Genomic DNA, 16,877 nt, shown 5'->3' with positions numbered 1-16,877 from the left:
ATGGGTGCATTGTCCCCTTTGCATTAGGAAGTGATCATTCAGCACATTTTCAAAAAATGTATCTGTAACTAAAATCTAAGTTAAATTCCTTTCCCTAGAACTTAATACAATTAAAAAGTCTTAATTAATTAGTAGAATTTCTTTATCACTTTTCTTTTCTGGGAGGGGAATTCGATTACCTCTGGAGAAAATGTTACTGAGTTTAAACTCAAGTCTATGGATTTTAAAACAAAAGTAGCCCTCCTCCCATTTATTTAGCAGGACAGTATTTTCTACAAATCTTTGATTATAGCATTTCCCTCATATTAATTACATATACCAACTTTTCATCCTTCCAGTAAACAGATATTATTTATTAAACTTACAAGAAAAGATATGATCAATCTTTAAGATTCATTGTTTCTCCTACAAAGAACTAAAGCATACACAGAGTTGAGGGCTTTTTTGTTGTTGTTTTTGGGTTTCTTTTTTCCTACTGGAGCTGAATATTTGGGTTAAATTAGTGCTACTCAGACCAGGGTGCCGCTGGGAGTATGCAGCAGAGTGTTGTGGGAACTCCATAAACATGAAGCCTCTTTCTGAAGCATCAGTTTTTCTTAATGGTAAGTAATTTAAGACATTTTTATATACCCCCAAAAAAGATGCATTACAGAATAAAATGCAGTTTCACATGAATTTCAAGACAAAACATAAAGCTACTCTGAGTAAACCACCAGGAAGGACCCGCTGTACTCCCTGCTGCTCCCCAGGTCTGTACACACACACACACACACACACACACACACATACTACACACACCCAACCCACAGGTGATCACTCTTCTCTTGCTCTTTGAAGAACCTGGTTAATTTAAGCAGCTGGCTAAATCGTCAGCAAAAATTTAAATCAATAAATCAAACTTCTTTTGAAAAATTTACCTAAGGGCTCTTTCTTAGTTTGCAAGGCAGCTATGGCAACCACACAATAGGTTGGCTTAAACAACAGGAACTTCTTGTTTCATGGTTTTGGTGGCTAGAAGTCCAAAATCAAGGTGTGGGCAAGGCCAGGCTTTCTCCCCAAAGTCTGCAGTGTTCTGCTGGCTTGTCACAATCCTTCAGGTTCCTTGACTTGCATCTCTGCCTCCTGTCACATGGTGATTTCCCTTTCCTTGGATCCACTCTTCAGTTTCTTCTAACTTCTGACTTCTCCCTCTGTGGCCTTCTGAGATTCTCTGAATCCAAGTTTCTTCTGTTCATAAAGAACTCCAGTAATACAGATTAAGACTCACTTGATTCAGTTGGGCTATACTTTGACTAAAAAATAACCTCTTCAAAAGGCCCTATTTACAAATGAGCTCATGCCCTCAGGAATGCAGATTAAATTAAAAACAAGTCTTTGGATTAAATTAAAAACAAGTCTTCTTTAAAAAAAGATGGTGGCATAGGGAGGTGTGGAATTTTGTCCCCTAGAGCAACTAGTAAATAGCGAGGAACAACTAGAAAATAGTCTGTAACAAATGATGGGGGGACATCCATGATTGGACAGCATCATACACCAGTCAGGAATGGGTGGAACGGCCAAGACCGCAGTATGTAACTGTAAGTAAAGCTCCCCAAACTGTGGAGCTGGTGCCCCTCCCCCACCAGCATGGCAGGCTAAGTTACAAAACTTCACTATAAAAGAAGCAGCAGTCCCTTCCGGGAGCAAGGGAATGTAGTTCAACCAAGCTCCAACTGTGGTTTTAATAAACAAATTTGGACTCCTGAATACGTGCTACAAGCACAGATAAACCCAGAGCAAGCAGGAAAGGAACCCAGAGGTTTATCCTGGCAGAGAGGAGGCTGGGCTGATGGAAAAAAAATACATAAATAAATATAAACAGAGGCTTTTGGAGTCTGCTAAGTGCTGAATACTGGAAAAGGGCTGTGTCCCAAGAAAAGCGACACACAGAACTGGGTAACCAACTGTAATTCTTGCCTGGTGAACTGGAGGGCTAGGGACTGGCTCTGAAAAGGGGACTTCTTGCTCTCTTCCTTTTTTTTCTCTCTCATTATAAGTAGCTCATTAGAGAAAGCCTCAGAAATTTTCAGTTGTCATCACTGACTCACGCAAGGGTGGAGTAAAGATAGAGAATCAAAGGAAAAACTCAAGTGTAGGAGACAATTCCCTAAAAGGCTAATCTTCCCTAAGAAAAGAAAGGGGGCAGGGCCCAGCTCAAGTGGTGGCTGTCCCTCAGAGAACTCAGACCCCAGGGCCTTGGGGTGGGGGGAACAGAGACAGCGTAAGCTTGGCTTCTGAAACTCTTGGTCTCTGGTCCAGATGAGGTCCACTGAGAATTAAATACACTGCACCTCTTTATGCCAGTGGGGAGCTGCAGGATGACAGGCACCACCTGCTGGGCAGGATAGGAAAAGCACAGAGTCTAGAGGCCTCACAGGAAAGTCTGACATTCTGCTGGGTCACCCTCAGAGAAACCTGACACTGAATACAACCTCCTCCTGAGACCTGAACCCATCGGGTCTGGGAAAATCTGATTGCAGTAATCAAGGAAACAAGATGCCTAGACAACAGAAAATTACAGATCAGACTAGGAAGAGCAAAGATATGGTCCAGTCGAAGGAACAAATTTGCACTCCAACTGAGATACAGGAATTGAAACAACTAATTATTAATCAAACAAATCTCCTAAGTCAATTCAAAAATCAATCCAAAAATCAAATCAGTGAGTTGAGGGAAGATATGGCAGAAGAGTTGAAGGATAAAGAAGACATTGGGCAAGCATAAGGAAGAACTCTAAAGTTTGTAAAAACAATTGGCAGAACTTATGGGAATGAAAGTCACAGTAGAACAGATAAAAAACACAATGCAGGCATGCAACAGCAGATTTGAAGAGGCAGAAGAAAGGATTCATGAACTGGAGAACAGGACATCTGAAATCCTACACACCAATGAGCAGATAGGGAAAAGAATGAAAAAATATGAGCAGGGGCTCAGGGAACTGAATGACAACAAGAAGCAAATGAATATATGTGTCATGGGTGTCCCAGAAGGAGAAGAGAAGAGAAAAGGGGCAGAAAGAATAATGGGGGAATTAATCACTGAAAATCTTCCATCCATTATGAAAGACATAAAATTACAGATTCAAGAAGCACAGCCTACCCCAAACAGAATCGATCCAAGTAGACTGACTCCAAGACACTTAATAATCAGATTATCAAATGACAAAAGCAAAGAGAGAATTCTGAAAGCAGCAAGAGAAAAGTGATCCATCACATACAAAAGAAACTCAATAAGACTGTGTATATTTCTCAGGAGAAACCATGCAGGTGAGAAGGCAATGGTATGATATATTTAAGATACCGAAAGAGGAAAACTTCCAACCAAAAATTCTATATCTGGCAAAAATGCCCTTCAAAAATGAGGGAGAGCTTAAAATATATTCAGACAGACATTGAGCAAGTTTGTGAACAAGGCATCTGCTCTACAAAAAATACTAAAGGGAGTGCTATAGGCTGATAGGAAAAGACAGGAGAATAGTGTAGAAATGAAGACTATCAGTAAGGGTAAAAAGATAGAGAGGAAAAAATAAAATTAAAATAAGATATGATATATAAAATCCAAAAGACAAAATGGTAGACAGTAGACATAACACTGAGTGAAATTAGCCAGAAACAAAACAACGGATTCTCTGTGGTCTCACTAATTGGACTAACATTGATGAGCGAAATTTGAGAGTTGAAAACACAGGTTATCAGCAGATAGAAAGAGGTTAGAGATCACACATTTGATGCTGAAGGAGTCCAGATGGTTCAACAAGATTGATTGTATAGATCCAGAAATGGAATGGATAGCATAATAGTGTGTGATGGCAATACAATATTGTAAGTACTCTGAACAAAGATGAGTGTGAGTATGGTTGAAAGAGGAAGGCTAAGGGCATGTATGACACCAGAAGGGAAGATAGAAGATAAAGACTCAGATTGTATAACTTAGCAAAACCTAGAGTGTTCAATGATGGTGATTAAATGTACAAATATAAGAATGTTTTTAATAAGGGAGAACAAATGAACATCAACATTGCAAGGTGTTGAAAATTGGATGGTATAGGGGAAAAATACAATCAATGCAAACTAGAGTCTATAGTTACGGTAACATTGTAAGATGCTTCCATTAATTGTAACAAAGGCAATATATCAAAGCTAAATGTCTTTAAGAGGGGTATATAAGGGAGTGATATGGGATTCTTGGTGGTGGTGATATTATCTGACATTTTCATTGTATTTTATTTTTATTTTCGTTCTATCTTTTGTATTTTTATTCTTCATTTTATTTTCTCATTTTCCTCTTTCTTTAGGGAAGAGATGAAAATGTCCTCATGTAGATTCTGGTGGTGAATGCATGATTATATGATTATAGTGATTATACTGGGAATCATTGGTTGGTTTGCTTAGGGTGGATTGTATGGCGTGTGAATTAAAAATGTAAAAAAATAAACAGAGGGATACAAGTGCTGGCGAAAATGTGGAGAGAGGGATGTACTTATTCTCTGCTGGAAGTAGAATGGCACAGCCTAGCTGGAGGGCAATGTTGTGGTCCTATAGGAAGCTAACTATAGGGTTGCCATATGGTCCTGCAACCCCGTTATTGAGTATATACTGGGAAGAACTGAGAGCAGTGACATGAGTGGACATCACACACTGGTGTTTATGGCAGCCACATTCATGATTCACAATGGATGGAGGTAGCCTAAGGGTACATCGACTGATAAATGGAATAGCGAACTGTGGTGTATACATACAATGGAATACCAAGTGGTGGCAAGAAGAAATGAAGTTGTGAGGTATACACTTAGGTGAATGAACCTTGAGGACAGTATGTTGAGCGAAATAAGCCAAAATCAAAAAGACAAACATTATAACGTTTCACTAGTATGGATAACTATAATGTGCACACTCTGAGAATTGAATCTGAGAGCGTAGGTTATCAGAAGAAGACTTACAGTAAAATTCCTAGATTGTGAGATTTTACAGCAGTCATGTCTATTCATGAGCTGTAGTAGTCATCTCTAAATTCTGAGATGCTGAGCTGGTTATATAATCTGGTCTGTCCCTACAACTTTGGGTATCTGTGTGACACCCAAGACTCAGAGCCAGCAGCTATGAATGTCAGCATTAACCCATACAGCAAATGTTAAAAAAGCTGAAAAAGAGATCAGACTTCAATTAGAGATATAAATGAAATGGACTTGATTAGAACTAAGGTAAACCAGACTAAAGGAAAAGGATGATATTGATTGTGTTTTAAAACCTCAACTTCTGTGTGTGACCAAAGGAAGAGATGTTTCTTTGGTGAAAAATCTATACTGTCTGTAGCATGCTATGTAATTTAACTTGCATGATCAGTTTATTCAAATACCATAATTACATGGAACCTTGAGTAGGAGGTGAGAGCTGGTTGGTTTGTATAGGTTAGCATGAAACCCCAATACATCCCAGAGTAATTGGGGCAGAGAATAAGGCATATTTGCAGGGCCCCTTTGAGGGCCTGGGAGAAAATGTGGAAACATTAAACTTCCCCACCTGGGGAATTTCTGATAGTCTCACAAGCAGTGGGGACTACCACTGTAGTATGCCAAGTCCTCAGTCTTGGGGCTTGCCCTTACGAAGCTTGTTACTGCAAAGGAGAGGATAAGTCTACTTATAATGGTGCCCAAGAGTCACCCCCAGAACCTCCCATCTCTCTCTAAGCCCACTCAGCAGGTAAACTCACTGTCCTCGCCACCCCCACCCCACTAAGTGGGACCTGACTGCCAGGGATGTAAATCTCCCTGGCAATGTGAACATGATTCCCAGAGAGGAGCCTGGACCTGGCATCACTGGATTGAGAAATCCTCCCTGACTGAAAGGGGGAAGAGAAATTAAACGAAATAAAGTTTCAGTGGCTGAGAGATCTCAAATGGAGTTGAGAGATCATTCTGGAGGTTATTCTTATACATTATTTAGATATCCCTTTTTAGTTTTTAGTTTACTGGAATAACTAGAATGTATACCTGAAGCTGTTGAACTGCAATCCAGTATCCTTGATTCTTGAAGATGATTGTATAGCTATATAGCTTATATGGGATGACTGTGTGATTGTGAAAACCTTGTGGCTGACACCCACTTTATTCAGTGCATAGACAAATGAGTAGGAAAAGGAGGGACAAAAAGTAAATGAATAAGAGAGGGGGAAAAAGGAGTATGAGATGTTTTGGGTGTTCTTTTTTACTTTTATTTTTATTCTTATTATTCTTATTTTTTGGAGTAATTAAAATGTTCAAAAAAATTGTGGTGATGAATGCACAACTATGTGATGGTATTGTGAACAACTGATTGTACACTTTGGATGATTGTATGCTATGTGAATATATCTCAATAAAATTGCATTAAAAAAAAAAAAAAACAGGTCTTTATTGGGATACGGAATTCAATCCACCAGCCAATTCAATTCTAACAGCCAATCTCTCTAACCCCACTCAGTGTCAGATAAATGTAAGTATGAGAATGAAAGACTGGGTGTATGGAAGCCTACACATTTCTAATAATACAGTTCAGTAAATGTAATTTACCTTTCTTTGCGTCCACACTTTGACTCCTCTTGTTCTCGGTGTTCACATTCTCTACTCTCTCTATACCCTGACTTTCTTTTATAAACATTTAAAAAGGACTTCCTGTGAACCAGACACCTTTCCAAGCACTTTATTAGTGATAATTCATTTCACTTCAATCCTATAAAGTAGATAATGTTATCACCACTTTACAGATAAGGAAAGTAAAGCAGGAAGAGTCATATGATGTTCCAGTTTACTAAGGCTGCCTTTATGCAAAATACCAGAAATGGATTGGCTTTGATAAAGGGGTTTTATTTGGTTACAAAGTTATATTCCTAAAGCCATGAAAGTGTCCAAACCAAGGCAGAAACCTGAGTATACCTTCACTAGAGAAAGGTCATTGGCATCCGGAAAACTTCTATTAGCTCTGAAGTCACATGGCTGGCATCTGCTCTGGGGCTCTGGTTTCAAAATGGCTTTCTCCCAGGACGTTTCTCTCTAGACATCTGGGGGTATTCTCTTAGTTTCTCCCAGGCAAACTCTGGGCTAGCAAAAGTCTGCTTTTCAATGGCCATCTTCAAAATGTCTCTCTTAGCTGCAGCACTGAACTCCTTCTCTCTGAGCTCTTATAGGGCTCCAGTAAACTAATCACAACCTATGCTGAATGAGTGGAGCCACACCTCCATGGAAATAATCTAATCAGAGTTATCACCTACAGTTGGGTGGATCACATGTCCATGGAAACAACCTAATCCAAATATCCCACAAGATTGGATTAAAGACCATGGCTTTTTGTGGGGGGCATAATATATCCAAACCGGCACACATGCCTTGTCCACACTAGCAACCACTAGAGCTGGTATTTGAACCACCATGGCTTTTTGTGGGGGGCATAATATATCCAAACCAGCACACATGCCTTGTCCACACTAGCAACCACTAGAGCTGGTATTTGAACCCAAGACTATAGTCCCCAGACCAGGCCCTTGCAGTTAGTAAGATCTCAGATAATGTATTTGACAATTGTCTTGCTATAGCAAGGAAATCTGGATTCGTCTTTGATGTCTTTTTCTGCTTTGTATTCAAGCAATCACCAACTTCACTAATACTTTGAGCAGTTCATTTCACTTCTTCCAATGCCCACTGCTACTGCCTCAGGTCAGGTCTTCATCCTTTCTCAGGTGGACACTGCCAGAGCTTCTTACCTGCATTTCTGGATATCAATTCCTCCCATCTTCCGATCTTTCCTTCATATTTGTACTTGATTCCTAAAGGGCTGCCACAGCAAATTATCACAAACTCGGCAGCCTAAAACAACAGAAGTTCTCTCACAGTTCTGGAGGCTAGAAATCTGAAATGAAGGTGTGGGCAGGGCCATGCTCCCACTCGAGAGTCTAGGGAAGAATCCTTCCTTGCCACTTCCAGCTTCTGGCAGCCCCTGGCAATCCTTGGTCTCTGTTGGCTTGTAGCTACATCACTCCAGTCTCTGCCTCTGTCATCACTAGGACTTCTTCCCTGGATGACTCTCTGTGTCCTCTCCACTTCCTATAAGGACACTAGTCATTGGGTCCTGGCCCCATCCCAAATCCAGGATTATTTCTTCTTGAGATCCTCAACTTATTACTTCTGCATAGACCCTATTTCCAAATCAAATCACATGCTGAAGTTCTGGTGGACCTGAAACCCACTCCACTGCTCTTGCCAGGTTTGTCCTCTGAAGCACAATTCTGCTCATGCCAATCTCTTCCACAGAAATCTCGGGGGGCTCTTCTTTGCTTACAAAATAAAGTCTATATTCTGCTAATGGCATTCAAGACTTTTGTCTCAGGACCCCTTTTCACATATAAAAATTATCGAAGACCTCAAATTTGGGGTTTCCTCTGCAAAGTACAACATTCCGTGTTCTGCAGACTGTGCTATTTTAAGAAATAGCCAGCACATTACACTTCCCACAGTAGGTGTTTGAGAGGTTATATTTATCAGTATTTGCCATAATATATATTAAACTGAGAAAATTTTGAAATATTGAAGCACTAATTTTTAAATTACAATAAATCAATGACATATTAGCATAAATAACACTTACAAAAATAAGTATTTTTTCCAAAAAATTAAGTGGAAACAGAGGCATTGTTTTACATTTTTTTTTTACAAATTTCTCTAATGTGAGGCTTGATAGAGGATAGCTGGATTTTCATATCTTAGTCTGGGTTCAATCTCTTGCAATATCATATATCATGTTGCCTTCAGAACACTCCACTGTACACTTATGAACAATTGAGAATTAAAAAGGAAAATAACATCTTAGTATTATCAATGAAAAGGGTTTTGATCCCATAGAGCTGTGAAAAGCTCATCGGTATCCCCAGGGATCCCTGGACCATACTTTGAGAAGCTCTGCTTTAGATAAACTACTTTTTGCTTTTATACCAACTCATCCTAGGCTTGTGAATTTCCTCTCTCTGGAATGCCCTTCCCCACTGATTTCTTCCTATTAAAACCTAACCCATTCATCAATGCTCAGGGTACCATTTCTTTATCAAACTTCCCTCCATCTCCAGTAAGAATTCTTTGCTCCTATGAACTTCCATTGCACTTTTATTATATCTCTATCTACATTTGAAATATTCAATCACTTGGGCAGCGGTCATTGAGTGTCTACTATGTTCCAATTGTGAACAATCTCTACCCTTTGTCTACTGCCCTTTCCCTCCCTACTGCACCTACATTTTAAAATGTACCTTCAACCCTGTCCTCCTCAAAGTGACAACACAGCAATCTATTAGTGCTAGAAGTTTAGGAACATTGGCACACTGGTAAGGGAGATGTTTTGTAAACTCAAAGGACCTTTCCATTTCTCCCAAATTGCAATGCATAAATTATCTGATTCTGTCATTATTTAAGATCTCTACTACACTTAAACATACACTAAAATAGGTTCAATTCTCTTTAGTAAGCATAAAATTAAGAGATATTCATCAGAAGAAACTTATCAGCATAAATTTTCCAACCAGTATATCCCTTGCCCAATACTCCATGGATATTCCATTTGGCAAATATATATTGTAGCAGTTGTTGAATAGTTTGAACCCCAGATGGGTGAGAGGGCCCTCTTGCTCCCATGATAAGCTTCACATGAGCATCAAGTATTTGAGCAAGGAGACCCAAATCTGACCTGTCTTTTCAGTAATGAGGTATATAACTTTAGGCAAGTCACTTGACATTTCAGGAACTCAATTTCTTCTGCTGGTGTATAACCTCCTTGAAATCAGAAACTATGCCTTTTTCATCTCTGCACCACCACAGTGTGTAGCATGTAAGTGTTCAATAAATATTTGTTGAAAAAATGGTTCTATGGTGAAGAATTATGTTAAATAAACTCCAAAGTCCTTCTCAGTTAGGGGAATGTCTAACACAGAGCCTGCATGTCACAGCCATTCAGTAAATATTTGATGAATGCATAAATAAACAGCTGAAAAGTCTAGTTATCCCTGATTCTACTATGGGCAAGACATTTCCTTAAGAACCATGGGTTACAGTAATGACTAAAATATGGTCTCTACTTTCACAGAACTCAAACTTTAACCCAATGTTAGCTGTGATGACAAACAGCCATGGAGCAAAGTACCTAAATTCATGACCTGACTTGGAACGCCAGGATATTACAAATTCTACCTGTGACTGGCAAATTCACTTCTTATTTCTGCTTCTAATATACACATAACTAAAGGCAAGGGCTAATGGGATGTCAAAGCAATGTCATCACAGCCCCTTAATTGATTTGAAGGTGCTTGCATAACTATTCAAGGCAAAATGATGTTCTCACTGATGGGAGATATAGAATGTACAATTTGCATCTCATCAAGAAAAAAAATTCTTAGTTTCCTCTACAAAGCACTAATGTTCTCCATACTGCTGAGTGTGCTATTTTGAGAAATAGCCAGCATACCCTCACACAGTTAGAGAGTAAGAGGAAATATTACCTCCCCAGGTGTCAAATTTCCTTTCTATAATGGAAGGATGTGTGGAACAGCATTTCAAACACAGTCACGGAGGAAAAAAGAGCCTGACAAGTAAGATAGATGAATGAGAGGGAAAACATACGTTGAGAAGGAAGCTGTCAGTAGTAGATCCCATTTGTGCATCAGAAGTGTCCTAATTAAAAATGCCCATCATAAGAACCTTTAGATAGGAAAAAAAAAAAAAAAAAAAAAAAAGGAAGCCCACGTCTTTGTACTATGGGAGATCTCAGAGAAAATACAGGATTCTGGGTCTCTGTTGAACTGCTTTATTCACATTGCTGGCTGTATCCTGGCATCTGGAATATTAGCTGCTTCTATAACTCAACCCAGGAAATCTGCATCTTCATCAAGGATGCCTTTGCTTTTAAAGCTTGTCACGAATTTAGCTGAAGTATAGAAGCTAGGGACATTGGGGTCTCACTATGCAACTCAGGGCTTGGTTCTTCCAACTTCTCATCAATAACGATTTCCTTCTTTCCCATAATTGGAGTCCTAAGCCTTCTATGTTTACAGTGACATTAGTCAATTCGCTAGATGCACTGGGCCAAATTAAATAAAGGACTGCAGGGAAATTTATCTATAGAACATGAATCTTTAATAAGCCTTCATTCCTATAACTCTTATAGTAGAGACTTGCAGAAGCAGATTTTGTTTTTAGTCACCCATGAAAGCTGGTGGACTTGAACAGACAAATGAGCATCCTTAATGCTCTTTTGCTTCATGTGTAACGTAAGAGGTCTGGATTAGACCAAGGTCCCTTCCACTCTGGCCTTCTGGCTCTATCATTCTTCTCAAATTTCCTTCCTCCTTCCTGGAGGAGTGCTCAGGGGCCATTGCTAATGTGTGGTGGATTTACAGTGAGAGAGGAATGGTTAAGAGTATGAGCTCTAGTATCAGACCACCAAGGCTCAGTGTCTACCACTTAGCTGTGTGTCTCTGGTCAAGTTACTTAAGCTCTCTGTGCCTCAACCTTTTCATCTGTAAAATGGGGGTAATAATAGTACCTATATCTCATAGAGTTACTAAGATTAAGTACTCTATTGAAAGTACTTGTTATAATACCTGCTACATAGTAAACATGCAACAGATGATTCCCGATATGTGTATTGTGCATCTAGTAAAGGGAGAAGATATTTTCTCTGCAGAATCTACCACACATGTGGTCAGAGGCAGACCTGCCACAGTAGACTGATTTATGGAGTTATGGGGAAGGTCTTTTTGGTACAAAGCAAATATATGCCACTTGCTGATGTCAAAATCCCTTTTTTATATAAAAGGAGAGCAATAATGCACCTGTGTGAATCCATACTATATTATAAATAAATTTACTCATTAATCAGTTTATTGAAAATAGTTTTATTTTAAAAAGGTATTTGATGGAAAAAAGAGAGAGGACATGAAGATAAATAAAGATACAGCAAGGGGAAGATAGATGAATAAAAGACCAGCTTCCATTACCCCATAATAACATCTGGTTTCAATTCCACTTCTATGTCTATTTATGGTTCAGAGATCATTTATACCTATATAAGAAATACTTTCTTCAAAATGGTTCATAAGGAATCCAAATGCAGACTCAAGCTGGGGAGTCTATATGGAGCCTACACACCTGATTCGATCATGTCTGAAAAGTTGGGTTTATTAAGATAGACCCTGGGAAGAGTGTTTCTATTGGCAGCCACTTTTGGAGTTGAGTTTTTGTTTGTTTGTTTGTTTGTTTTTTAAATGGCCTAAGATGTGCCTGTTGCTATAAAAAACTGAGTTATTCATAGAATATCCTCAAAAGTTTGACTTCACCAGCAGTGAATTCAAATTGAACACTTGGAATATTGGGCCAAACCCTAAATCCCAAGAAGAACTTGAAACTGGCCAGAGTGCTACATCAGATACAGATGTCTCCAGAATAGGGCAATATCAACTCACATCCTCAGATCTCAGCCAGACTCAAGCCAGGATGCATCCAACACATTGAATGCTACGGCCCCCTGATTGCTGGTTTCCAATTGAAAATACCTGGATAAAATGCACCCATCAGGCGTGAAGTTCAGCAGAAAAAGACTGATAAAGATTATGAACTCATTAAATAAAAAATACACCTACATTAGACTTTTTGATTATCAGGATTAACCCATCAGTCACACTGAATTATAGTTGTCATATATGTATTTTACTGATGATCAAGAACATCATAATACAGCCTAGAATGATACAGAAAACAAGACAAAATGATGTAGGAAGAAAGATGGGAGAGAGGGAAGAAGTAACAAAAGAAGCTTGATTCTAAATTTAAACCTGCCCCCCTCTAAATAAAGTAAACAATCCAAGATATAGCTAAACCTATATATATGTATAATTTAGGGGAGTTTTTTGTATGCCTTTGTATGTCAGATTCATTGCAATGTATTTGTTGCCTTTTTTGTTGTCTTATTGACTAAGTTAGATCAACTGCACAGCCAAGCCAATCAATTGTTTAAGAATGAGCTGATGACCCCTTTCAGAGATAGAAATAGGTTCTGAAACACAGCAGTTTTAGGTATGCTACCTCAACACATGACATGATATCATCTACAAAGTAGTCATTCAATAACAATTTGTTGTTTGGTTTAGCTACTCTAATACTTAATAAAATTGGGCTAGTATTTGGGCCAGTTACCACTTTTTAAATCAAAAGCTGCCTAGGAAATTTGTCATTTAATGAACTTAAGCATTCTTAAAGAATATTAATTTCCAATAATTAATATTATTTAAGAGACAACCCATCATCTCTAAGAAAAAATTGAAACTTTTCTTTAAGTTCATTGTATGTACAAGAATAGGAAACATTAATATATCTGCTTTCAAAGGGAATGAGGCTTTTGTAAGTTCTATTAAATAATTTATAAGAACAATGGCAAGAAAAGACTTACCTCCCTCCCCATTATCTATTGAAGAGTAAATGAGAACCTGCACTGTTAAACTGGTCATTTTTAATCAATGTTTAATCATGTAGGATATAGAGACTGCACTGATGCTCTGTTAATGAATATTAAATGAGCAGAAATTGTTCTATATACTGGGATACAGAGAAAGGAGTTGGTCACTGGCATCACTTGGCTAGTTTTCATTAAACAGATGTTTAACACTTCCGTTAATATTCAGCAGATAGAAATTACACATCATGTCTACATGGAAAGCAGAGATAGTAGTAAATGAAGCAACTCTGGATGGAGGAACGAGCAAAGCCAAATATTTCAGGTGGTTTTTTTTCTCCTTCATAGATTTACATGATACTCAAATCTAGACACCAAAATGCAATTATTACTAGACACAAAAATGCAACGACTACTAAAAAAAAAAAGAGCCCACGCCCAAGAGGTTCTAAGAGCAAATCCCTTCAAACTTTCAAGGAATATTGCTAAAATGATCAAGGACATGGAGGAAAATCAATGAGGAAATGAGAAAAATCAAGTAAATGAAATGGAAAAGAAAATGGGATTAGACAGAAAATGATAAGTTCAGAAAACAGGCAAAAGATCAAACATATGCATATTTGGTACTTAAAGAGGATAGAAAATATGGAACTGAAACATCTATTGTCCAAAGACCAAAGAGAAGAAAATATACCTAAAATATAACAGGATGAAAATCTATAGATTCTGTAGATTAAAGGAGCATGTCAAGTTCCAAGGGGTTATGATATGAGTGATCAGTGCAGACTTGCGCACACACACACACGCACACGCACACATTGTATAGGCAAGGAAAGTTGTTAAGGTATGCAGAAGAAAGTGTTCAAGGTGATGCTTCCAAGTTGGAAGACTAGTGTTCTAGAGTTGAAGAATGGCTTACTTTTCTTTATATTTCCTTTTGTATATTTATTAATACTTTGACAAAAATAAAATCAGTAAGTTCAAGGAAAATATACACATAAGCATATACGTGTATACATATATACACATATAAATACATATTTCTTAACCGAGTCAAGTAGACATTTGTGCATATGTGAGTGTGTGTGCATAATTAAGGAAGTATCACAAACCAAAGTAGTAAATAATAAGTTAGCTAACGAATTTTGCTGGGAAAATTAGAAAACAAATCCAGCTAGATTTCTCACCTCATATCAAAATAAATTCCAGATAGATAAAGACATAAATGCAAAAACTAAAACAAAACTGTAAGAAACTATAAAGGAATATTTAACTGATAATCACTGGGGAAGGATTTTTGAAGTATGATAAAAAGGCAAGACGAAAACAAAACAAAATGAAAAACCATCTGCAACAAGAGGCAGTCAAGGGTTAATAAGTTTAATACATTTAAAAAAAAAAAAACCCATAAACCTGTAAGGAAAATATATGCTTATTTTTTTAATTGTCAAAGAATAAAAATAGGCAACTTGATAGATTTTTATTGAGCACCAACTCATGCTAGACTCTGGGGATTCAGAAGTGAGTGAAGAGCTCTCACATAACTTACAGTCTAGTAGAGAAGAACATCCCAGAATTAGAAGAGGTCTCATCTCAGGATCATTTGGTCAAGATTGACTGATGTCATAATTATAAAAGGATCCACAACTGGTTACTTTCTTCTATAATCACGTAAAGCATTTTCAAACCAGCCATTACCCATAACCAATTAGGATGCGTTCTACAATAGTCAAGTAGATAACATCCTTCAGTCTATGCCACATACCAGGCTGTAGAAATGTGTTGTCACATTTAGTCCTTACAACTGCAGGGGATTACTATTTTTATTTTCCCCATTTTGCAAATGGAGCAACTGAGGCTTTGAAAGATTAAGCAATTTGTCCAAACTCACACATTTGATAAAAGTTTAAGGCATGATTTAAGTTGCTTCAACCTAAAAATCCATGCAGTAAGACAACAATATTTGCAAAGGGCAAAATTAGTCAGAAACATGAATGCTAGGTCAGATAATGTGTTCAAGCTAGCTCTCTATAAAACATGAATGGCTGCTTTTACAGCACAGATTGAATTTATGTATTTCTTAATGTCCCATAATATATTTTCACTTAAAAATATATAAAGGGTGTTTTCATTTTTGTTGGTTTCATTTTGCCTCTGATGGTCATTACTGTTGCAGTTTGATTAAATGATATGACTGCCCTTGAACTCTCTCTGTATTCCAAGGCAGCAGAGCAGGAAGAAACATATGGCACCAGTGCCGTGGCAGCACAATTTCAGGCCTCCTCAGGAATTATGTGGCTATGGTTGTGATTTGCTATCGACAATTTTGTGACTTCTAATTCAGAGCAGTAGATTCGTGGCCTTAAATTGAGACCTGTCACTCAACCAGGCAGCCTTTCTGGTATTCAGAGCAGCCCAGGTTTTTGGCACATAGCCTCTGAATTTGTCTTCACACAACCACCAAACTTGGCAGGTTTTGGACCAACTCAGCATGTAAAGACAATGGGTTTGTTCTGCAAATAGCACCGAGCATGATTAGTAGAACAACCAACTTTGCATGAAGAGAAATGAAGAAGAGGGGGATTTTTTCATGTTTTCCATGGACTAGATAAACAGGAAACTATTTGTTTTATGATCAAGACCTAGCATCCAATGTTTGACTAAGTGATGATTATTTGCTTTTGCAAATGTGAGTTCGAAAAACGAAATTTCACCTTGTCCTCACACTGTTTGTGTTAGAATTTCTTCTCAGTTACAATCCACAGTGCCCACAATTCTCAGCACACAGGTGTGATATCTCTTTCTGGTTTTTAAATTTATTTATTTATTTTTTTGCTAGACAGCTTTGCTATAGTAATAGATTTTACCATATATTCTATCAAATTTGCAATTGATTATCCTAAGGTCACTCAGAATTAGTTTCTAGAGAGGATTTTATTACCTGGGGAGGCAACTATAGGACAATGACTTTTCTTTGCAAACTTACTAAACCTTTTAATACACTTGCATACAGAGAAAAAAAGGCACATTTAGGGATAAAAATCCACATTCTCTCATAAAAAAGATAAGGAACCCTACCTCAGATGATGTTATTAAACATGTGAATGGTTTCTGTCTTTCTTGAACATGCTGTACTCTACAGCCCTTAAATCCCAACAGAAAGTGTAAAGGTAGTATGTATTTTGGTTTTAGTGATGACCACTTATTTTCAATTCTGCTGTTAACCCCTTGTTGAATTTTATTGTGCCAATAGACGTGAGTACTTTGCTGTCACTAAAAAAGCTGACATTGCTGGTCATGATGGCGTAACTACAACCAAGCTTCCTCCTTTATGCCCGGCCCCATAACTCAACTCACTCTTCTCAATCATGCTGTTAT

At 37.9% G+C, this 16,877-nt stretch overlaps 1 long non-coding RNA gene across 2 annotated transcripts in view; it reads right to left on the bottom strand.

Moving 5' to 3' along the window:
• The window catches only part of LOC119544689, a 102,396-nt gene that overhangs the window by 12,204 nt on the left and 73,315 nt on the right, over positions 1-16,877 (bottom strand). The window contains exon 1 of one of the 2 annotated variants that reach the window (XR_005218903.1): positions 918-952. The exons of the other annotated variant lie outside the window; for it this stretch is intronic. This is a non-coding gene — a long non-coding RNA (uncharacterized LOC119544689). Of the gene's footprint in view, positions 1-917; positions 953-16,877 lie in introns of those variants that run through there. 2 annotated transcript variants of the gene reach the window in all.

Source organism: Choloepus didactylus, chromosome 9 (genome assembly GCF_015220235.1).
Source record: "Choloepus didactylus isolate mChoDid1 chromosome 9, mChoDid1.pri, whole genome shotgun sequence".
NCBI classification, from domain to species: domain Eukaryota; kingdom Metazoa; phylum Chordata; class Mammalia; order Pilosa; family Megalonychidae; genus Choloepus; species Choloepus didactylus.
The sequence above is the reverse complement of the archived record's forward strand: the minus strand, read 5'-3'. Positions and strand labels throughout refer to the sequence as shown.